Source organism: Caloenas nicobarica, chromosome 1, assembly GCF_036013445.1.
Source record: "Caloenas nicobarica isolate bCalNic1 chromosome 1, bCalNic1.hap1, whole genome shotgun sequence".
NCBI classification, from domain to species: domain Eukaryota; kingdom Metazoa; phylum Chordata; class Aves; order Columbiformes; family Columbidae; genus Caloenas; species Caloenas nicobarica.
In genome coordinates this window covers 1,467,125-1,491,743 of record NC_088245.1, presented here as the reverse complement: position 1 = coordinate 1,491,743, position 24,619 = coordinate 1,467,125, and the positions used below count along the sequence as shown (strand labels likewise).

Genomic DNA, 24,619 nt, shown 5'->3' with positions numbered 1-24,619 from the left:
ACCATTAGTTAGTACGGCCAAGCCCACCACTGAACCGTGTCCCAGAGCACCACATCTACACGTCTTTTATAACACCGCAGCAATGGACGGAACACCAAGATTTTGTGGCATCTTCCACTTTCCCTTTTTTAACGGAGCTCACTCATCGCGACAAATTGTCGTGGATGACAAACAACAACCTGCTCCACCCGAGATGAAGAATCGAGCCCGTTTCCATCTCAATCACCCCCAAGGAATGAAGATTCCAGACTCCCCGGGATGTCTGTGAAGCCCTAAGCCCAGCAGCGGGTTTAAGAGCAGCCGAGCCCAAGCAGGCTCAGCCCTGCCCGTGTTCCAGCTGCCACAACTGCCCAGCCAAGAGATAAACATTTATTTTCAGATCCGCTTCAAAACATGCAGAGCACAGAAGAGATAAGTGAAGTAGCGTCACTTTTATCCAGGTACTTTTAAGGGGAAAATGATATTTAACATTGGTATTTATAGAATAGGCTTCACACCTTCCCTGGCCAATGCATTGTTTGGAGAAGAATCTCCTTCTCCAAGCTTTGTTTTAATCCTGCCTTTGGTTGAAAATAGCCGGTATTTCCTTACTGTAAACTGCCCAAGTCCAGGTTTTCATGTAAACCAAACATCTTACAGATGACGATTAGTGACTTCCCAGTAGAAACTCAACCCTTCCGTGCTCCGTTGACGTGCGCCTGGGGTTGAACTTGTCTTAACGCTTCTCTGCTCACGCCAGCACCGACCTTCACAAAGGGCTTCACGAGCATCGGACACGTTTCAACAGACGCTGAAGCCGCTCAGAGCCCCCGGCCCTGCCCAAGGGACACGGCGCCTCTCAAAACCCCACCAGCGGCTCAACGTCCCCTTTAATTCTCTCCTTATGTGGCCACTGGGCCGCATTTAAGCGTTCAGGAGAACACGCTTCTAGTTTTAGGAAATATTTAAAGTCCCGGTGCTCATCGCTTTGGGAGCCAAACCATCGACGCTTGACATTGACCATTTGTGCCAAATCTCAGGGGAACTGGAAACACAACTTCCAATTTTGCTACGAGCATGAACCGACTCAACCTGGTACAACAGGGTTAAATATTTACATCTCCAAAATACTGAAAGCCATTAATTGAGTCTATTAACCAACCCCTCAGGGTATTTTGAGAAATTCGTTTTGTTTAAAGAAGTCATCTAAGCAGAAAGAATTTGATCCTGTCCTGGGAACTCAAATTCGGGCTCAGTGGTTTAAGTAGCGGCACTTGACATTGCACTTGAGGCGGGCTGGTGATGCCACAGGGCTGGTACCCGGTGGTTTTGGGCCAATAAGTGAAGGAAAAAGGTGATGAGGGTCTCAGGTTGGCAAATTCGGAGCCTCCTGTGAAGCCAAGTCTGAGCTGGCGCGGGTACAAGCAGCCCAGGCTGCTGGGGAGGAGGGAAAGGAGCTGGGAGAGGATTTGCAGCAGCACCTGGAAGCCCTTTTTTGTTGTTTTTGTTTTGGTTTTTTCCTGCTAATCTTAAACCCAACGACACCAGATCAGGAGACGCCCAGGGAGGGGAGAAAAAGCGCGTGAAACTCATATTACAGTCAAGACTGGGGTTGTGGATTAACACCTCTGATCCCAGTGGGACGTGCACACACACACTGCTTTTTAAATTCATTTTCTAAGAAGCTGTTGGCCTGAAATAACTTTTTTTTTTCCTCATTTAAAACAAATCCCTCAGCAGGCGAGCAGCTTCATTCAAAGCGCTGGGTTATTTGTGCGAAACGACGCTCTCGGCAAAGTGAGACGGGCTGGAAGTCTTGACAAAGGGTGAATAATTTGCGTTAGAGTTCACGTTTTCCCTTCCCGCATCGTCTCTTCAAGGACATTCAACACAACTATTTCAAGCCAGGCAGTAACACTGATAATTATGTTCAGAGCTCTCAAAGCACTTCTGCATCCAAGACTGAGAGGCAAGCACACGCCAAAAAGCAAAATGAGTCATGAACCAAGTTAGGCAGAACTAGAACTAGACTTAAACCCTGCTCCCAGCCCCCTCAAGGGTTTAAACCCTTTAAACGCTGCCACAAGCTGGGTTTAGCTTGAGCTGCCAAGAGGTGGAAGGAAGTGCCAGAAGAGAAGGTTGGGATGGGACCAGCTCAAGGCTCAGGTCTGGTTTTAGCCAACGTTGACCCTCCACCGATGTCTTTTGGCTTTACCCTTTGAGAAACAGGGAAAACGGGCAAGAAAGGATGCTGAAATTTGATTTATTTAAGACATCGATTGCACCCACCTTCATTCAGAGCCGGATTTTGTATCGTTTGTACGTGCGAAGGGAATCACAGAGTCATCGAACACCAGGTGGGAAGGGACCTCAAGGATCATCTGCTCCAACCCTTCTTGGCCAAATGCACAGTTCCAGACCATTGCTCCTCGTCTTTTCCACGGGATTCCTTGTAAAAATGGAGTTTTCATCTTCTTTGTAGCCAGCCTTTCAATATTGGAATATGGTGACTCCCCTGAGCCTTCTTTTCTCAAGGCTGAGCAGGAATATTCCCTTAAACCAGTTCCCACAACACATCTTAAATTTTTGAGTTGAAATCTCAGCAACGCAAACTCGATCCACCCAGAAGGAGCAAACCAGACCTTGCTTACCCAGACCTAAACTCGGGTTTAAATCTCAAGCGAACGGCACAAGGCGACCGACGGCACAACACAGCCATGTTCCAGCCCGGCTGGAAAGACGGGGACGTTCAAACCGGGGACGAAAACAGTGATTTTGTTCCAGGTGGGACTCATTCAGCTCCCACTGAAACGCCTCTGAAGGTACAAGCCAACTTTGCAGAGGGTGAAGCTCAACGGAGAGATCGCGAAGCCTTTGAGAGCTGCAGCTGCTTGAATTTAAGAGCCCAACCTGCTCTTCAGCTACACAAGTGCTGCTGCTTTCAACCTCCAACAGGAAAATAAAATAGAATTCAAGTTGAAAAACCTCACATTTAGAGATATAAGGGGTTAACGACTTCTAAATGCAGGTGCGTGCTCATTAAATTTCAAATGAGCTCAGTCTCACTCTGACCTGGGGTTTCCACCATGAAGAGCCGCTCTACACTACTACACCGAGCAAAAATTCTCATTATTTGAGGTTTTCCTGGGCAATCCCCCTGCTCGCAAACCCATCGGCTCCTCCGAAGAGCAACCCCAGAGCAACAGGTTGGGCTCAACGCTTCGTCGTTTCAAACCTCCTGCTCCTGAGAGAAAATAAAGTTCTCCGGAGATCGGGGTTTTCTCTGAGAGGTGAAGGAACACAGGCAGCTCCAGAAATAAGTGATTTAGGGGGAATAACAAGGAAAGGAGGGAAAAAAAAAGTGGGGGTAGAGACAAACTAATGCACTTTTAAATAGAAAAATGATATTACGGTGCTAAAGACCGCCCTCACCTGGGGTTTAATCCCCGAATCTCCGTTCACGTTGTATTTCTTCTTGTTCGGCATGACGGCATCACCGCCAGCCCTCGGCTGACCCCAAATTTATACCTCCCAACCCATCCATCCCGGTCCTGCCCCCCCAGTTACAGCTCCCAACCCACCGATCCCGGTCCTGCCCGCTCTGGTTTCGGCTGCAGGATGGAGGGAGGAGAAACCGCTCGGATTTTCAAACTCCCCCACTTTTTTTTTGGCAGAAAAGCACCCTGAGACTTAACGAGGCGTCCCGGCAAACAAGCCCTACTTGTGTTTTATGTTGAATTACAGCGTTTCCCTGACCTCTAGACAGTTTGTGGTGGTTTTTAACGTGGCCCGGCTTGTGTGCGCATAACAATAGCTTATTTATGTAACCAGAACATTTCCCCCCTCGCTATAATTAACTTGCTAATTAGGCTTTTTAACTTGAGTTCTCCCCCCCCACTTTCTTTTTTTCCCCAATGTCAGGTGATTACGTTAACGGAGCCTCATTAGAAGAAAATTAACTAATGAGCAACTAAAACAACGAAGGTATTTGTTAGATGGCAAAGTGGTTTTTAATTACGCTGGTCCCTGCTCTGTCCCCCACGGCAGCAAGTGCAGAAGGTCCATCCTTGGAGGGGTCCAGACCGGACACCCATCCCGATGTTCCCGTGTTGGACCGTTCCTCTTAGAATCATGGAAAAATGGAATAGTTTGGGTCGAAGGGATCTTAAAGCTCATCCAATCCCAGCCCTGCCGTGAGCAGGGACATCTGCACCAGCTCAGGTTGAGGACGTTGAGGTGGGGTTGAAGTTGGGCCAAGGAGGTTGGAGAGGCTGAGGTTGAGTGGGGGAGGTTGAGTTGAAGTGGTTGAGGTTGGGTTTGTAGAATCTTGGAAGGGTTTGGGTTGGAAGGGCCCTTCCCAGCTCCCCCAGTGCCACCTCTGCCATGGGCAGGGACATCTGCACCAGCTCAGGTTGAGGTTGGGTTGAGGATGAAGTTGGGTTGAGGAGCTTGAGGTTGAGTTCATAGAATCATAGAATGGTTTGTGTTGCAGGGCCCTTCCCAGCTCCCCCAGTGCCCCCCCTGCCATGAGCAGGGACATCTGCACCAGCTCAGGTTGCTCAGAGCCCCGTCCAGCCTGGCCTGGGATGTCTCCAGGGATGGTTCATCCACCACCTCTCTGGGCTATTTTTAATTTTGATTTAGTGCTTGGAGCTGTTATCCAAAGAGTTTTGTCCCTGACAACATCCCCAAGACAATTCCCATAGAGAACCTCAATGTTTGCTACCAAAAAGTTGGGAAGCGACGGCATCATTGATTGACCTCAACACCAATTCTAACTAAATACAAAAAAAAGAGCTCCCGTCAGCTCTGTGTATTATTACACAAACCTGCTTTCGAAATAATTTACCACTGATCTGATCTAATATTGCTCCTCAATAGTTGTCACGGAAAACGCTGCCAGGGAAATGCTGCTTGCGAGTGTTTGCCCGAAGTGGTTCTGCAGACACGGACAAGCCGTGACGGCATTTCACATTTCAAGGAATCCGCTAAAAGAGTAAAAATTCCTGGGTATATGAAAGCAACGCCTGCTTTGTGAGAGGAAAAAAACCAAACCAACCAACCAAAAAAACCCCAAACCAAAAACCAAACCAAAACCAAACCGAAACAACAAAACAAAACACAAACCGAAACAAAAACCAGAATTCCTGACTTTAATTCATCTGTAGAGTAATTGGAAAATGGAAATAGGGATTATCTCCAATAGGAAAATAGGTCAGGCAATTTGAGATTGGGATTAGCACCATTTGCCTCAACTGCTACTAAAGCCAAAGTTGTGTTTTCAAGGTGAGTTTTTAATTTTTGACATTATTGATGGCACTTTTTGTGCAAAATCCTAAGGCAAAAGCTATTTGAGCTCAGTGTAAGCTGAGAAAAGCCTGGGGATGGGGTCTGAAGCTCACACCACCAAAGCACAAACGACTTTTCCCAGTAGGTTATCACATCAAGATAATTAAATTAAAGCACTTTTCCTGCGGAAGGCGATGGGAAACTGGATGGGAGGAAAGGGCCTTTTTTTTAAAGTAAAGGTTGAGTCTAAGACACCAAAATTAAGAAAACTCGATTCTATAAAAATGCTAAAAATAAAGTCCAAAGCTCAGGTATCTTCTGCATGTCCTATGGCCTTTGTAATCTGGCTCGATCTTCAAATAAAACCATGTCCAATCCTAGTAAAATCTGACTTATCACCATAATTTAATAAACCACGTGTGATTAACATCTGCTTTTTAATCATGGTTGGAGCCCAACCTCTGTGTTAGTTTAGCCATGAGCTCGTAACATTTTCTACTCTTTTTTTAAAATTGTTAAATCTTAAAATCCTGTAACACCCATAAAATCCCTCCCACTTGCAAATGTGCAATAGGAACCACCCATTTAAATTCTCAGAGCTTTTAAATTTTGCGAGTGCAGCATTTTTGTAGTTCTAGCATCTTGAATTTATTCTTAGCCATGGATATTTTTTTTTACGGAACAAAGGGAAAAAACACGGGTTTTCCATGTGATTAAGTTGCACAAGTTCTCCGGCGTTCCAAACAGCTGCAAATCCACCTGCAACAAACCTAGGAAATAAAAAGCAAGTTACGGCGCTAATCAAAGTCCATTGATTCATGCATGAAACAGCAGGTCAAGTCTGTGGTCTTCAAGAGCTGCCACCACTTGGTTATTCAGGTGACAAACTGCCTGGAAAATGTTTTTCTCAGTGGAAAAACTTCTCATCCGTCTATGATGTCAAGTGTTAAAATTAATTTACTCTTCTTATTTTTTTTTAAATAAAAAAGGGGAAGATTGCTACACGTAGAACAGAAGGGACTAAGATGACTGTTCTCATGTTCTACCAGAGCCCAGTCTTGCAAGTCCCAGCCCAAACCTTCTCCTCCTGCCCTCCCATCCCAATTCATGAAGGAAAAGTTGGTTCCCTCCAGCACTTAACCTTCTGAGACTGGTTTTATGGGGGAAAGCGGAGCAGGAGATGAAGTATCAGAGACACCAGGTCTTGGCATCCAAAACACAACTGGAAAGAGACCTTCGATCTTCATCTTCAACCTTCCAGGCAGCGTCTGTTCTCATAATCCACCTCCTGAGCCTGGATCATCAAGAAAGAACCGTCCAATTCTATTTATTCCATTGTTTCGCATGCCTGAAATTAATATGTAATCCTGACAAGGTTGCTCACTGAGCCAAAACTTGAACTGGAGCTCAAAGTGGTTAAATTCCAGTTCTACAGCCAAAAGGTCACACAGAGACCGACTCTGGGATTAACACATGTTTAACCCTGTGGCGTCTTCCTGCTGAAAAAGCAGCTTGAGAACGTGCAGGTTAAGGCTGATTTTACCTACAGGACTTGGGATGGGAAAGATGGGAATGAGGAGTCACCCGCCTGGGCCAAAGCAATTTCCAAGCGTGTTAGAAATTCAGGCCATCGACTCTTGAAGACCCAACACTGGCGGTGGATCTGCTGGTCTCTGAAAATACTCAGGCCCGTATATTTCTCAATTTCAGCACTGGGCTGAGGTTGTGTATGGTGCAAACATCAGACCACGGCCCCAAACACCTCCATTTATTATATTTTCCTAGGACCGAGACCAGTTTTGGTCCTCAGACCTCCAAGGTGATTGCTAATGAGGACCAAATCACAGTCCACATCTATCATAGAATTGTTTTAGTTGGAGACGACCTCCAAGATCATGGAGTCCAACCACAACCCATCCCTGGCACTGCCCCATGTCCCTGCGAACCTCATGTCCGTCTGTCCAACCCCTCCAGGGATGGTGACTCCAGCACTGCCCTGGGCAGCCTGTTCCAATGCCCCACAGCCCTTTGGGGAAGAAATTGGTCCCCAGATCCAACCTCAACCTCCTTCTCCTCCTCCTCCAGCCCCTTCCCCAGCTCCGTTCCCTTCTCTCTATCAAGCCCTTGTTCATTTTAATGGCTGAAATTCACTCTTAATTTACACCCTTTTAAAAAAATCAGCATCTGTGGCCCACAGTAGTAGGAATCCAGGAGATAAAGCTAAAAGAAGCTCTTCCAACATCTTAGCGCTTCTTGACATAGAGCATGGTCCCATCATAGCCAACAGCAACAGCGACATCCAACGCATGACCAGAGCGAGTGCGGCCAAGGAGAAATCTTTAAAAACAAGAAAATAACAAACATCTAAAGCAGGCGGCTCCAGTGGGGACAATGGGAAGGACAAGGAAGAGAGGAACCTTCTCCCCCGGCTTAAGACAGATCCCTTGGTCCACCCCAGCTCTGTTGGTCCCAGTCCCACGACAAGGTTGGCAAAAGAGGAAACAGTGATTTCCACATCGCTTCAACTCGCAACAAAGGGGTAACTTGGGTTTTATAATTAAAAAAATGCAGGATCTCAGACGTCAGAGACGGAAAACGTCTATGGAGTCATCACGAGTCAGGGCATCATCTCTAGCAGTAAATACATTTATACTGGACCAGCATCCCCTGTGGTCCGACAGCTCCTTCCTGCCCTTGAGCCAGGAAAAATGGATTTCTCTGGAAAAACCACCGACCATTCCAGCGAAAGCCTCTCCTGTTTATTCTCGATAGATTATGATTAAAGACTCTAAACTATCACTCAACTATACGACCTGAAATTGCTGAAACTTTCCCAAATAAGACACCAGGTCAAAACAGGATTTCTGCGCCGCGTGCTCACTGGCTGCAGAATTTCAGAGAGTCCGGATCTGAAAATTCAGAATTTGCCCTAATTTTGATCCCATCCTCATTGGGACGAGGACATCATGTGCCACAACTGCACCCCCAAGTTCTTCCCTGATGCAGTGGGTACAAAGTTGTTCATTGTCAATATTCAATCCAAGTGGTAGATTATTTGAAAAACTGAGGGTTTTTTTACCCAATAAATAAAATATTTGGATCTCCAACTTGGCTCGCAGCAGATTAAATGACTCCAGCTTGCGGTGTTGCTCAGGTTTGCGAATCTCCAAATCGCTATCGCAGCTCAGATGCGGTTCTGCAAAACCCAAGTCAACCTGCTCTTCTGAGACGCAATGCAGAAGTATTATTATTATTATTATTACTACTCACTAATAATCCATTTTTCAATATTTGGTTAATAACAAGAGGTGCACTGTAGTAAATGTAGGACCTTGGTAAGAACATTAAGACATAAAAGGCTTCTTGAAATAATGACCTTAAAGATAATGAGCGTTTTAAAGCTCAGGCTAATTATTACTTGAAATGTGGTTTTTCACCCCCACGTTGTCCTGAGGAACTACATAAAATGCAAATCAGGTGAATATACTGATTAAAAACCATCTATAAAATTGCACATTCGCGCTGCAAAAGGAAATTGCTACGGCCATAAGAAAAAAAGATCTATTTAAATAAAGTTTTTGTCATCTGGTCCCAACCCCAGCGGCACCAAATTCATAAAAGAGAAAATTACAGAGGGGGATCAATCCACAGGGGGAGGTTCGTTGCTTGTTTTTAAGCAGAACTCCATACTTTTTACAATTAGTACCAAAAAAATCCACATTTCAATCAACAAACAAAGTTGCACATTGTGCAAAGTTTATCAGTCCTAACCCTTAAATGCAACATTAATTTCTTCGCCGTTGATATAAATATGACATAAGCTGGGTGGAAGCTGAAAGAATTGCAGTCTATAAAAAACAAGAGAGTGAGAAGCAGAACAAGAAACTGTAATTTTACAAAAATAAATTCCATAAAGCTTGAGAAAGCACTAGTGGGGGGCACCTAAAGTTGGATATTAAAGGGGAATAATGAAATTTGAATCAAATCACCATGCACAGACTCTATTTGTAGAAAAAGATCAAAGCAGCAAGAACAGCTTCACAGGAGTAGGAGAATATTAACCTTTTATTATAGTGATCAAAGTATTTTTAGAAGAACGAGCAAGAGTGACGACCGCAAAAATAGAAATGGAAGATACCAGCAAAAACCTAGGGAGATATAACAAATATTGACAGAGAATTTCAGTGTTTCGGAAGAATCGTGATCATTTTTTGGAGCACGAGCTCCTGCACAGCCCCGTGGGGACACGTGGATCTGCCCCAGACACGCAGCCTCTTGTCTGCCTGATTTTTTGGAGCAATGTCATTATATTTTCAGCTGCTTTGGGAATTCTTTCCACCAGAGAAGCAAAGCAGAGCGTATTTTAATATTTTCTGGTATCTATTCTCACTTCTTTAACCACCAAAATGAAGCTGAACATCATACGCTGCCCTAAAGTGTCTCTTAAATATTAGAGGTTTTATTCCAACAACAGAATCTAAATTGATGATGAGAATTAAAGCAGACAAAAAGATGGCATTTTCTGCGCTGATCCTGATGAAATTCACAGTCTCATGGAATTCATTGCAAAGTTTCTCCCACTCCTCCTTCCCGCTGGTCCCAAATTTCTATAAAAATTAGTTTTTAATATAACGCACCTGCAAAATGGGGTGGCCCATGGGGGACCATTCCCTCTGTCACTTGACCGTTTGCAATTGGGGTGAATGCCGAGGGAGGAATTCTAACCGCCCTCGTTGATATCGGACTTTAACGAACCCTCGTTGGGGCTAAACGCCGTCACATCCCGACGCGGAGCAGCGAGATCCGAAGCTCCCTTCAGAAATTCAGCAGCAAATCCGCCGCGTGGATGCGGATGAAAATAAGAGGGTAAATAACTCACCATCCACTCGGGCAGGTGGAAAGTGGCGGTGTTGGCGTTGCCGTCCCACATCTCCATGGGGGAAACTCTCTACGCTCACATTTTTTTGGCAGAAGGATGCAGGAGGATGTAGCGGGATGCAGGAGGACACAGTGGGATGCAGGAGGGTGCAGCAGGATGCAGGAGGACAAACTGGGATGCCGGAGGACGCAGGAGGATGCAGTGGGATGCAGGAGGACACAGGAGGATGCAGGAGGACGCAGCGGGATGCAGGAGGACAAACTGGGATGCCGGAGGACGCAGGAGGATGCAGTGGGATGCAGGAGGACACAGGAGGATGCAGGAGGATGCAGCGGGATGCAGGAGGACAAACTGGGATGCCGGAGGATGCAGGAAGATGCAGGAGGACGCAGGAGGATGCAGTGGGATGCAGGAGGACACAGGAGGATGCAGGAGGACGCAGCGGGATGCAGGAGGACGCAGCAGGATGCAGGAAGATGCAGTGGGATGCAGGAGGATGCAGCGGGATGCAGGAGGACACAGTGGGATGCAGGAGGATGCAGGAGGATGCAGGAGGACACAGGAGGATGCAGTGGGATGCAGGAAGATGCAGCGGGATGCAGGAGGATGCAGGAGGATGCAGGAGGACGCAGGAGGATGCAGTGGGATGCAGGAAGACGCAGCGGGATGCAGGAGGATGCAGGAAGAATCAGGAGGATGCACCAGCCCACCAGCCAAGCCCTCCGCTCTTGTGCTCACTGGATCTTCTCCCAGCTGAGATCTTTGTTACAAACCAGCCTCGTTACCCAAGGTGAGGCAGGCAGCTCCAAAAGTTCACTCAGTTCCTCATTTCTCTTCAAATATCCGGATGAAGCGCTCAGATCCAGCCCATTTTTGCAGCCATGATTTCACACTGACCCCAGCTCTGCTCCATGTTGGAGCTGAGAGCAGATGAGGGCGACCTCGCCGTGGCACAGAGGAGACACCCGTCCATCCGTCCGTCCGTCCATCCATCCATCCATCCATCCATCCATCCACCTATGCCCCTAGCCCTGCATCACCAAAACACCGATACCCCGATCGATACAGCCGCAAGGTGAAAGGCGCACGCCTGTATTTCAAGCTACAGGTCTCCTGCAATGTGGACTGTCCATGGAGCCACCAAAAACTCACGCAACTTCAAACAAAACAGCACACGGACACCTCCAATGCTCAACTGCTTTCAGCTTCCAACTCAGTATGGTTAGAAATGAACTTCATCATCCCGCGGAAACAGACAAACATTGTAGAATGATCCGCCTGTCGCCCAGCCGCAGGGATGGAGCGGCTGGTGCGGATGCAGCTCCCTCTGCTGAGCAGAACGCAAAGACAGAAAGGAAGGTTTTTTGTAGCCAGAGCGACTGCAAAGGGATCTCCTGCTCCTGCAAAGACACTTTTCCACGGCCGGCAGCTCCACCACAACAACCCGGCTGACAAAGCTTTGCTGCCTTGCAGTGCTGACGACTTGAATTGAGGCTTCAGTTTCACTGAAACCTCTCTGGTTCACTCAAAATGATGCAGGATTCCGCTCTCAGGAATTAATGAGCCATCTGTGATCATTTCTGAGCCCACTTTGGTATTTTCTCAGCACATTTCCACCTGCACAGTGAACAGGACGAAGTGAAAGTGGGGCTGGCAGCGTCTCGCTGGAGATGCTCAAGAAAATCCCCTTTTTCTGTGGGGAATGCCCAGCAGCTCATCAGCCTCCACAAACATCTCCTTGTTTTACTTTTCCTTCACGTGAAGTGTTTTATTTGGGGCAATAGTTGACACAAACCTCCCTTCACCAACAAGGAACGTGGCTTGTGAGCCACCGGCTTGTGAGCCACCAGTAGACACGTCCCATTGGGCTCCCACCTCACCTGGAGGGGCAGGAGAAGTTCCCAGGTTCCCTTCCTTGCTCTGCTCTCCCATCAGATGAACAATTTAAATGCCGTAAATTTGGGAGTTTGCTGTTTGTGGCTAAGACAGGGTGGTGGGAAGCTACAGGCGAAAACAAGTCGAAAAGGTGGAACTCAAATCTGGGTGAACACCACGCAAAACTCGAGGAGATATTAATTCGTCTGCATCACCACCTAAGTTGATTCGCAGAAAACGGGAAAAGTTTGTTATTTTTTGGGGTGATATTTTCGCACTGTTGGCAAGCTCGCCCTTCCAGATTGAAAGAATCTTCTGTGCACAGAATCACAGAAGGGTTTGGGTTGGAAGGACCTTCCCAGCTCCCCCAGTACCCCCCCTGCCATGAGCAGGGACATCTGCACCAGCTCAGGTTGAGGTTGGGTTGAGGATGAGGTTGGGTTGAGGAGCTTGAGGTTGAGTTCACAGAATCATAGAAGGGTTTGGGTTGAAGGGACCTTCACAGCTCATCCAGTCCAACCCCTGCCATGAGCAGAGACATCTTCATTGCTGCCTTCAAACCATTCTAGCCCCATCTCCAAGCAACATTAAGCTTAACTTGAGCCAGAAAACAAAACCTCTTTATCTAAGCACTGTCTTGAGCAGGAACTCCACCAGCTGCAGAGGCCGGTGATGTCCCCTCCAGCAGCGGGAGGGACGGCAGTCAGGAGACATCGCAGATGTTCCCACCAGACCCAACAAACCACCAGGCACCAGAAACTGTTGGCCCTGAGGGTGGTGAGAGCCTGGCCCAGGTTGGCCAGAGAGGTGGTGGCTGAACCATCCCTGGAGACATCCCAGGCCAGGCTGGACGGGGCTCTGAGCAACCTGAGCTGGTGCAGATGTCCCTGCTCATGGCAGGGGGGGCACTGGGGGAGCTGGGAAGGGCCCTTCAACCCAAACCCCCCCAAGATTCTACAAACCGAACCTCAACCTCTTCAACTCAACCTCCCACACTCAACCTCAACCTCTTCAATCTCCTTGACCCAACTTCAACCTCACCTCAACCTCCTCAACCTGAGCTGGTGAAGATGTCCCTGCTCATGGCAGGGGTGGCACTGAATGACCTTTCAAGGTCCCTTCAACCCAAGCCATCCTGCGAGATTCTTTGGTAACCTGGGCTTATACTGCTGTGAAATTGACTTCAAAATCATCTCATACACTGCTGGGGTCGCAGGCACGCCAGGTTCAGTTTTGCTGTTAAACACAGAGCATTTAGTCGTTTGAAAGACAGAACTAACCATTTATGTACAGAATTTGGCTTTAAAAGGACAGGCAGCACAAAACCCTGCCAAAAATACCGCACCGGCACAGCAAGCTGCAAATAAATACACAGCCCGGCTGCTGGAGACCCAAGGGACAAGTAGTTCAGCCCGTTTTGAGTCGTGTTTTTCCAAAGTAACGTAAGAACCAATCAGGATTCACAGTTTTAAGGCCTCCAGGTGAAACACAGAGAAGCAGCTCAGTCTTGTTGACACATTGGGCATAAGCCTTGACGTCTTCTGACACTACAGACCATGGTAACGTTCCTGGTGATTGCTCAAAAACATCTTTTAGCCTTCAAAATACTTAAGAAACACTGACAATTAACCCTCCCTTTCAACAAATTAGCAACAGCATCAATTGAAGGAATTGTAAAGGCAGGTAATATTTAGAAGTTGCGTACGCTAGCGAGTCCCGCATTGATGTTGGGTGAGTGGACAGCAAGGTGGACTGGAGACTCCTCAACTGGTCCAGAAGGATGTGACTGGTGGCACAAAGTCCAGTTGGAGGCCAGTCAGCAATAGAAGCATCCAATCATGGAATCATTCTGGTTGGAAGAGACCCTCAAGATCATTGAGTCCAACCATAACCCAAGTCTAGTACTAACCCATGTCCCTAAGAACCTCATCTATATGTCTCCAGGGATGCAGGTGGCTCAACCACTACCCTGGGCAGCCTGTTCCGCTGTTTCACAACCCTTCCCATGAAGAATTTTTTCCTAATATCCAATCTGAGGGTGCCCTGGGGTCCATACTGGGACCGGGACTGTTGCGTGTCTTCATTGACGGGTTGGGTGATGGAACCCAACACACCCTCACCAAGTCAGCAGATGACAGGTGGGAGGAGAGGCTGATCCAACTGGAGAAAAGACCCTTAGGAAGTCCAGCCAAGGGAAATACCAACTCTTGCTCCTGGGGAGGGACAACCCCATCCACCAATACATCCTGAGAGACAACCAGGCTGGAAAGAAGCTCTGTGAGAAGGTCCTGGGGGTCCTGTGGACACCATGCTGACCATGAGTGACAAGATGCCCTCAAGGCAAAGGTGGTCACCAGAGCATTGCCAGCAGGAGAGGGAGGAGGTCCTGCCCCTCTACCCATCACTGGTGTGCCGGCTCTAGTGCTGGGCTTCCCAGGACAAGAGAGACAGGGACACACTGGAATAAACCCGGCAGAGGACCAGGGTGATGGTTAAGAGAGCAAAGCATCGGTCGCACGAGGAGGAGCCACAAGCTGGGACTGCTCAGCCTGGAGAAAAGACGTCTCGGCTCAAGAGGACGTGAGCGGCATCTACAGACACTTGATGGGAGGGAAAGAACTAGAGGGAGCCAAGGTCTTTTACATGGTGACCACTGAATGGACAACAGGCATGAGCACAAAATCAAATACAAGAAACTCTTTTTAACCACAAAAAAACCACCTTGTTTGCTGGGAGGGAGGCCATGCTCTGGCACAGGCTGCCCAGAGAGGTTGTGGAGGCTCCATCCTTGGAGATGGTCACGGCCAACCTGCTCTGGGTGGCCCTGCTGGAGCACGATGGGCTGGACTTGATGGTCCCCCGAGACCCCTTCCAACCCCAGCTCTTCTGTGATGTTTATAGAACAGAATCACAGAATCATTTTGGTTGGAAAAGACCTTTAAGATCATCGAGTCCAATCGTTAACCCAACACTGCCATGTCCACCTCGAAACCACATCCGTACGTTTGATCCAATTCTGTTTATTAACGAAAGGTTCAGTTACATTAAACACCCAATTCTTGCATTTTTTCCATTGAAAACATCCAAAACTTTAAAGGTTTGCGTTGCACGCAATCTCTGGGACCAGGAACTTTAACAACACGTTTGCCTACAAAGAACAAGCGCTGTGCTCCCAACGCTTCTCACACTGGGCCCCACAACCTTATTTTAGCAAGAGAAACCTGGAAAAGGTGGGTAATAAATTATTGACTGCAACTATTTACTTTTTTGAAAAAAGTTTGGGATGAAATGAAGCTTCAGACCAGAATGAGTAAGCAAGGATCTGTTTTCCTCGTCTCTAACATGATCTCTTCACTTGGGAGGTGAAGACGCAGTGAAAATACACCGTAATAAATTCTGTCTGATACTACCCAGCGTTTAGCTGCCCGTTGATGGTGGTTTCTACGATACACAACTCAAATCAGCGTTTATTATTTAAAAAAAAAAAAGAAAAATACCAGCACTGAGCTGTTCAGAAAGCTGCACCACGCGAAGCACCGAGCTCCAGGCAAAGCGTTGACAATTAGGAAAAGCTTTTAAAAACCTGCTTCAGAGAGATGAGATGGTCACCCGGTCCAATGAACCAAGGACACTCTTTTGCTCAGTAATATGTTTCAGAGCAGAGAAAAAAATCAGTTCAAACCCCAGTGAATATACAGCTTTTGGTTACTGAAAGCCAAACGGGAGTAAAGCCCTGACCGAAGAACAAGAACTAGCAATTATTGCTGGAATACTTAAAAATACGTGGCCGTTGCTGGTGAAAAGTTGGGTACAACTTTATGACTTGCTTGAGAGTTGTTGTAGGAGAAACATGAAAATAAGTCGGCCCTTGGAAGCACGCTGGAAGAACAAGGTAATGAGAAATTAATGCAAGATTAAAGGCTGCAAAAGCCTGTGCAGACACGAGGGGGAGCGAGAGCCCGAGGAATAAAAAAAATCCAAAGTTTAAGCCTCGACCTACGAAGAAAAATGAGATAAAATCGAGCGGTTTTGAGGACCACACAGCTCTAAGTTCAGGTGTTTGTAGAAACTTCTTCCAACCTGAACACGTGATGGGCTGCTTGGGAAATTAATGCAGATTGGCAAGAGATTAAAAGGCTTTGGCTGTGTAAAGGTGAGATAAGGAGTCCTCGAGCTGACACCAACAAACCTGCACGTCCCCATCCACAGCTTTAGGCCCAGCTCAGCTGGGACAGGCCTACAGACAAGACATGTCCCCTTCCCTCGTTGTTCCAGCCTGGTATTTGCTATCGGGTAGATTTAAACCCCGCAAAATTGTTCTGAAATTGGTCTCGAATTCAAATTGCCTTAAATCCCCATCGCGGCACGACCCAACGAAGCGGGAGATGCGACATCGCCCCGCGAGCGCTGAGCTGCCTCTGCTCTCCGAGTCCCGCTTTTCACACCAGCATTTAGAATAACTCCCAGTTATTATAGTATTATAAATACCCAGAATAATAATAACTCCCGAGTGAGGTATAAACTCTCCCACTTTCAAACTTTCTGCCAAGGCAACATCAGAACGATCTTCACAGGGGTTACGTAATTTCTGCAGAGTCTTCAGTTTTATACAGGGTGTTTCAAAAAGGTGGATCCAATTTCTAACTGAAATGACTTTGAAATCGGGTCCATCTTTTTGAAACGCCCTGTATAAATATCGGTTTACTGCGAATGTTACTGAAGCCCAAACTATTCAGGCCATGCACTGAGCATCCTACAGCAGAAGCTCTTCGAAGACTCGAGCAGCGGTTTCTGCACTACCACCCTGCTCCGCTCCCTTGGTTTTTCTGGTAGATATGATGTTTCTGAAGCATATACACAAATAATCCTCTTCCCTATAGGGAAAATGGGGAAAAAAAATAAGCAAAACTACATTTGGAAGGCTCTTTCCTTCAGATTTTTCTGCGACACCTGTGAAATCCGCTCATGTCAGCTCTTCATTCTGCTCAGTTATTACAAATACTCACTGGGAACTGATTTTATGGCTAATTGATTCCACTCCGTCAGCTGCGTTTCACCCTTCGTGCAGCCCAGTTTTGAGTATTTATGTTGCTGTTGAGTACCTGAACCATCAGCTCAGCTTAGTTAAGGTGTTTACAGGAACACAAGGCCGGACTTTACAGCAAGGACCAGCGTCGCAGGCAGGTGTAGCTCCTGGTATCATGTTTTAGTTATAATGGCATCATTACCCTACGTATAAATTTAATTATAATGGTCACTGCCTGTTCATCCTCCAGCTCTAAACTTCTCCGAGCGAGTTCTTCATCATCTTGAATTTTCAGGAAGCGCAAGGGCAGGTGTTAATTTCTGCAACCGGGTGAAATGGTGACCATCCAGCCCAGGCAGGAGCTGCGGGTCATCCCTGAAGAACGTGCGTGGCACCGATGGACGGTGAGACCAGGGGGACGAGTTTGCTCGAGATGAAACGTGGTTTCAGAGCACCCTGGAACGAGGAGACTGTCAGCTGCTCCGCGCCAAAGTCAGACAAGCGTGTTGAAGGTTCTCGGGCTATATAAATACATGGTAAATTAATTTATGCTCTCATTTTTTTCTGTTCCTTTTTAAATAAGGAGTATTCAGAAGCGTTGCTGATAGCAAAATCAGGTTGTTTACAGAACTTGCTTCTAGATTTTATCATCAGAGGAATTTTTATTTTTTTTTCTAAATTGATTTTCCCACGAAGCTTCGAACACTCCAGGGGTTTCTGTGTCCGAAACCACGCTGCGGTTCAGGCACACCGTGAGTATAGAGCAGAAGACAAGGCAGCTCCGGATGAATTCCTGCCGTTCTTGAATTACAGCATCACCCCTGCTATAAATAATTCCAAAATATCATCTCTCTGGTACCAGGAGTAAAAGACGAGCTGGCTGGAGCAGCCAGGGACAAGCGCCTGTCCCTGAGGAACAGCCTGAGATGTTGCTCCATCATCTTCGGGGCAAAAAGCCACCGGTAGCGCGGTCACACCGGCCATCCAGCTCAGATGTGCCCCCTTTGTAGTAAAGGAAACACAGGAGATATTCCAGGAATAGCTTAAATAAAGTATTTTCTTATGATCAGAATTAAAATGTGTTTTAAGTGCTCCTTGAAGAATAAAATATCTGCACGGTGCAATCCGGGCGGATCTTCAAGGAGAAAGAGGCAAATTCTTCGCACGCCTTTGTCCGCAGGCAAATATTCACCAACTCCTACGAGCCCGATTGTGCAGAGGCCTCTCGGCCAAATAAAAAACAAAGGGTAAGGTCTGCAATAGCTGGAAAGTTTCTGTGAGCCAAAAATGGATCCTGCCATTATGAATTACAAGGAAGTGACCGTACGAGTTGAGGTTTGAATGAGAAAGGGCTGAAGTCGGAGAGAGCGGCTCTTCCACGAGTTATGCCGGGGAGCTTTTAAATAACTTTATTTTTTAGCAGGCAAAGCAAAGCTCCAAGTGAGACGACGAGACTCAACACACACCAACACAGAGGCCATCCTGCGTCTACACGTCTCATCAAGACGACAACGCGTCCTAGTCGAGCAAGATGAACCCCGGTGAGATCCGATCCCATGACGGCATTTGCAGTTTCTTGCAGGAAAAGCACCAAATACGAGTCATGTTTCTACTTACAGCACAAAAACCCAACAAGAGCCTTTCCAGACTCGTAGGGGTCTTGAGAGAAGACCAAATTTTGGACACGTTTCCAAGTTGGCAGCGACTCGAGGAACAGACCTTCCCGGAGGCAGAGGGGGGGTGTCAAGAGGCCACAAGCGAAGAGGTGACAGGTGGGGACGGTCCCACCTAAGGGCGCAGAGCCGGTGGTTTTACAGGTCACCCCTCGTTTCGCTTTCATTCTTAAAACACACAAAATTGCTCCTTCCCAGGCATAGCAGAAAAATATAAGAGCAAAATGTTTCATTTCCCCGGGGTAAAAATGGTTTTTGGCACTGAAAAGTTGAGCATCGCTCTGCCTCCCCTAAAAAATTAACTACGCGTTTTACATTTATTTTTCTTCCAGGAAGGCAAGTACAAAAACCCTAATCCACACGAGAAAGTTAGATTTGGATATTCCCCTCTCCTAACACCTTCGCAGCAATACCTGTCGCTTTCTGAGAATTCAGAGTGTTCTGGACCTGAGCAAACAGCTGCTGCATGGCAGGAAAATGGGAACCGGATCAAAACAACCAGGAGAACCAGCTGGCTGCTGCGCAGAGCCTGCAGGAACACCAACAGCACAAACCCACAAATAACAACAAGATATTTTTAAAAAATTGCTTTAAAGTGAGAGAAGGAAAGGGAGCTTGTATCAGTGCGGTCACGACAGCAAGTTCCATTCCGGTGCACGGATGACAAAGGGCTCAAACACTAGCAGACAGAAGATTAATGAGGAGGAGATGAATGAAAGACAAAAGCCATTTACTCGTTTCTGAAGGCAACGGTGTGATGCGGAAACAGAGACACCAAACAATTCCAGTGTCGACATCTGTTTCCAGTTTCGTTTCCAGTTCCCCACGCTTCTGATGGTGGAAAAAGCAGCTGGAGCCCGCGTGTGGTACCAGCGGCACTGGAGGTGCAGCGGGTCCATCCCGCCCGCTTGTGAACCGCTCGGCGTTTTCCCAACACGTCCACGTGCGTCGTGTCGCGGGAGGACAGATCTCGGCGGCTTGGCCGGGAGAGGCAGCGCGGAGAGGACGGGTGCGTAACCACGGCTCTGTGCAGAGACAACCTTGGAATAAACGGCAAATCCAACCGGCCTTCAAACGGTCGAATGATTTATTTTGATCACGAGCAAACTCAAAGCCAGAAAGTCAACCGCATCTTGGGCTGCGTCGGAAGGAGCGTGGGCGGCAGGTTTGGGGGGATCCTGCCCCTCTGCCCCGCTCTGTGAGACCCCCCTGCAGTGCTGGGCCAGCTCTGGGTCCTCAGCACGGGACACACATGGACCTGCTGGAGAGGGGCCAGAGGAGCCCCAGCAATGACCCGAGGCTGGAACAGCTCTGCTGGGAGGACAGGCTGGGAGAGCTGGGTGTTCAGCTGGAGAACAGAAGCTCCGGGGCACCTTATTGCAGCCTTCCCAGACTTAAAAGGGGCTGATAAGATAGACAGGGACAGACTTTTGAGGAGAGCCTGTTGTGATAGGACAAGGGGTGATTATTGTAAACTAAAGGAGGGGAGATTCAGGTTGGACATGGGTAAGAAATTCTTTACTCTGAGGGTGGTGAGAGCCTGGCCCAGGTTGGCCAGAGAGGTGGTGGATGAACCAGCCCTGGAGACATCCCAGGCCAGGCTGGACGGGGCTCTGAGCAACCTGAGCTGGTGCAGATGTCCCTGCTCATGGCAGGGGGGCACTGGGGGAGCTGGGAAGGGCCCTTCAGCACAAACCATAACCTAACTTTTCACCTTTACTACCTTGTAAATAGCACGCATTTGGGAATTATTCTAAAGTTTAGATCCACCTACAGAAATATTTTTTGGAGCTGAGGCTCTGAGCTGCAGCTCACGTTCGTGTGCACCAACCTGGACGATCTTGTTACGCGGTTTATCCCGCTATCTCCTCTGTGCACGAAAGTAACAACATCTTCTTCTCCCAGAGGAAACGGTCTCGGGGAACAGATGTGCTCAGAGTATTATGAACCAACATGGGACATGTGGGGACTTCACAGATTTTGGGGGAAAAAAACGAAAAGGAAAACGAACTAAATATTAAAATTTAAATATGGAGAATACTGGGGAGCAAGAAATTGCCCAGATTAGATTGAAGCAAAGTAAAGAGCTTCCGTAGAGAAAGAAGTGCCTACAGAAAGAAAATCCTAAAAACGCAGAGCCTGCATTACCACAAGCTGAGGGCAATTAAGCGTCTCATCTCCATTCAGTATCACTGCAAGGGGTCAGATATTCTCGATTCCAGGCTGCAGATTTTACATCACTTCGAACAGTGGCCCAAACCCCTCGGAATGAGAATTTTCTGTGAAAATTAAATTTGGAGGACAGGCAAGAAGAGAAGCGGGATGGGAGAGTAAGAAAGGCAACGCCTTGGCAATTAGCGCCTGCTTTAATTGACCGGGGACTCCTTTGAGACAAGATTAAACCACAGCAAATCCACCGCATCCCCCGCACCAACCACCCCACCGAGAACTTATCGGTCAGAGGAAAAACTACTAGGAAAAATTAAAAGAAAGAAGGTAATAACAACAATAATCATATCCTATTATATCCACTCACTTGCCAAACGAGTATTTTATATACATCACCCAGACAGACTGACCAGTTCTTTGCAAATCTGCCAAATAATTTCTGCTATCTTAATATTTCATCCATCTGAATCATTTTGTTTGTCACCAGCCTCTACCCCGTTACGCACCAACATTGGCGCTTTAATTCTCCTCCATCTAAAACATGGATGGAATCCGCAGGAAGGTTCACGTCACCGCTCCTCTGCATCGGGATTATTTTATAGGACCGATTATTTTATAGGCTTCAGATACAGCCAAAATATTCAGCCTTTAGCAGCAGCCATTATATATATTATATATATAGCAGCAGGCATTGTATATAGTGTTTGTATATATATATATATATAAAAAATAACCAGTTAATACCAGTACCTTGCAATCTCTCTTGCTCCTACTTGCTTCTGAGAGCAGTTTTAGGCCAATGAAAAAGGTTTGGTTTTTGCTTTTTAAAGCACAGTGCTCAGAATTTTATACCTGAAGTCAGGCTCTCCGGTAATTCCACGTACGTCTCGTTTCTTGCACGGCCCCTTGTCCGGCTTTCAGGGATCAATCTGCAGTTTATTTGTGGAGACACAAGTCTGGTCACCGACCCGTCAGAACACGGATCCTTTTAAGAGCCGAACAAAAGGCTTTACTGGACCAACTTAGCCATTTTTCACTGTAATCTCTTATACGCTCAACGGCATGACACTAATGGTTATTTAATCAATACGTCTGTAGTGCACATATGTGTTTTTTTAAATTAAAAGGGGTGCAGACCACTTCCAGTTCTGCCCACCGTGAGAACGACTTCATGAAGCCACAGCATCAAATTTGGTATTTTGCCACAGACGCAAACGAAAATTAGGTTTGAAAGCTTTAGTCTAAGCTTGCTTTCTGGGCTTAAAGTCCAACTACAAGATTATTTCTACTTGAAAAGCCTCCTGTGTGGGACGGTCAAGCCAAAATGACCATGAGTCTGTCGGGGAGAGTGATTAATAAGAATAGAAAGCCAAGAATTCACAATATTTTGGGGACACAGTAACAGCTCAGTAGCCCCTTGTGGAAGGAGGTGTAAGGAGCACGTAGGTGTAAGGACCACGTAGGTGTAAGGAACACATAGGTGTAAGGACCACGTAGGTGTAAGGACAACGTACAGCACCTTTCCCACTGCATTAGGTCTCACTAAAATATCTTCCGGCAGGAGGGTCTTATTAATGGTATAAAAAAGGTCCTTCCACCAGGTGATCTGAAATAGCAATGGACAGATTAAAGCTCACCCGTGTTTATTCAGCCCTCGCCATTACAGCTTTTTAAGCTTTCCGCAATCTGTATTTAATGTCGATAGGGCCACAGCATTGGATCGTTTGGACAAGAATTAGACATTTTCTACAGGCTGCCAACGTTTGGTGGGGAAAAGAAGGTTAAGAAATGAAAACTAAAATTAAAAATACAATTACATAAAAAAATGAATTAAATTATAAAAGACTCCTGGGCTCTCTGAATCTCGCTGCCTTACCTGACTGCCCCAGCGCTAACGAGGAGGCGAACTGGTGATTACATTCAGAAACAGTGAGCTCTATATTTGGAAAAAAATGAACACGTACGCAGTAGATAAGTTCAGAGGGAACATCTCGGAAAATCTGAGTGCTGGGAAAAGACGCCAAGCTGATAAAAACCCATGTCCTGATCCAGAATTGAACCCAGAACTTGGAGATACGAGATGCAAAAGCCTCCTTGTCATGTTAGTAAGTCTTATTTGTTCCTGTCTCTGTGTGTCAATGGGTGGATATAGAATCATAGAATCATTTTGGTTGGAAAAGACCTTTGAGATCATGGAGTCCAAACATAACCCACCCTGGCACTGCCCTGTGTCCTGAGAACCTCATGTCCGTCTGTCCAACCCCTCCAGGGATGGTGACTCCAGCACTGCCCTGGGCAGCCTGTTCCAATGCCCCACAGCCCTTTGGGGAAGAAATTGGTCCCCAGATCCAACCACAACCTCCCCTGGCGCAACTTGAGGCCGTTTCCTCTGGTCCTGGCGCTTGTTCCTGGGGAGCAGAGCCCGACCCCCCTGGCTCCAAGCTCCTTTCAGGCAGGTCAGAGATCAGAAGGTCTCCCCTCAGCTCCTGTTCTCCAGCTGAACCCCCAGCTCCCTCAGCCGCTCCCATCACACTTGTGCTCCAGCCCCTCACCAGCTCCGTTCCCTTCTCTCAACTCGCTCCAGCACCTCAAGGCCTTTCTTGGCGTGAGGGGCCCAAAACTGCCCCCAGGATTGGAGGTTTGGCCTCCCCAGTGCCCAGCACAGGCCGGTCACTGCCCTGGGCCTGCTGGCCACACCAGTGCTGGCACCAGCCAGGATGCTGGTGGCCTCTTGGCCCCCTGGGCACACGCTGGCTCATGTTCAGCCGCTGGCACCAACACCCCCAGGGCCTTTTCCAGCCGCTCTTCCCCAGCCTGCAGCGTTGCATGTAATCAATATAAAGCAAAGCCGAGTAAATCAGAATCACACACAGAACCGTCCCCGCGAGATGACGGCGGCAGGCGGGGTTGTGTGACGGCGGATTTCCCCGGGCATCCAGCGTCCCCGCCGATCCCACCTCCCACACACGGTCCCCGGCGCTGCCAACACGCCGAACCGCGCTGGAAACGCCGCTGCCCGCCCGGCGGGAGCCGCTCAGCTCTCAGCCGTCGAGGGACGGTGAAGTTAACGAGCAAAGCTTTAATCAGCAGACCTTGGCATAATCAGCAAGGGAGCCCCTCGGATCCGCAGCAACAGGCCGTGTCTCCCTGCCTTTCCGTTTTCCCATGGGAAGAAAGCTCCAGCGCCTCAAATAGAAAAGAAAAAGCCTCTGAATCAAAGATTAAAGATTCCGGACCACAAATGCAGCTTTTCTCCGGGCATCGCTTTGTCCTTCCCAGCGCAAAAAGCAACTGGACCGCAGGAGACCCGAGAGCAGGATCAACAACGGCTGGAGTGAGGAGAAGAAACACATTTGCTCATATAATATTGCGGTCTTGCTAATAAATTTACATACAGGAATGCCTCGTTGACTAATGAACACCTTAATTCAAATTTTGGTAAATAAAAACCAATGCTTATCTGAATTCTGCCCCAAATTAGGTGGGTTTATCCCCATGCCCTCGCTCAGCCCGTGCAGGTCGGTGCTTTTTTTGCTGCTCACTTTTTCCAGGCAAGATGCTCTTTGAGTTTTTACCCCACTGAAAGTCTGGACCCCACCCCAGTTTAAGAGCCTTTCCTAAGCCTGATTAACAGGTCTCTAATCACGTGGGGATTAACATCGCAGGCCCCAGAGGATGGATTTCAGGTCTCCACTTTCCCATGGTCTGAATTCGAACCGTCTCGACCCA

General features: G+C 47.5%; 1 protein-coding gene across 1 annotated transcript in view; it reads right to left on the bottom strand.

Annotated features, from left to right (window-relative positions):
* The window catches only part of AHCYL2 (adenosylhomocysteinase like 2), a 103,914-nt gene that overhangs the window by 35,297 nt on the left and 43,998 nt on the right, over nucleotides 1–24,619 (bottom strand). The gene's annotated exons all lie outside the window — the stretch shown is intronic.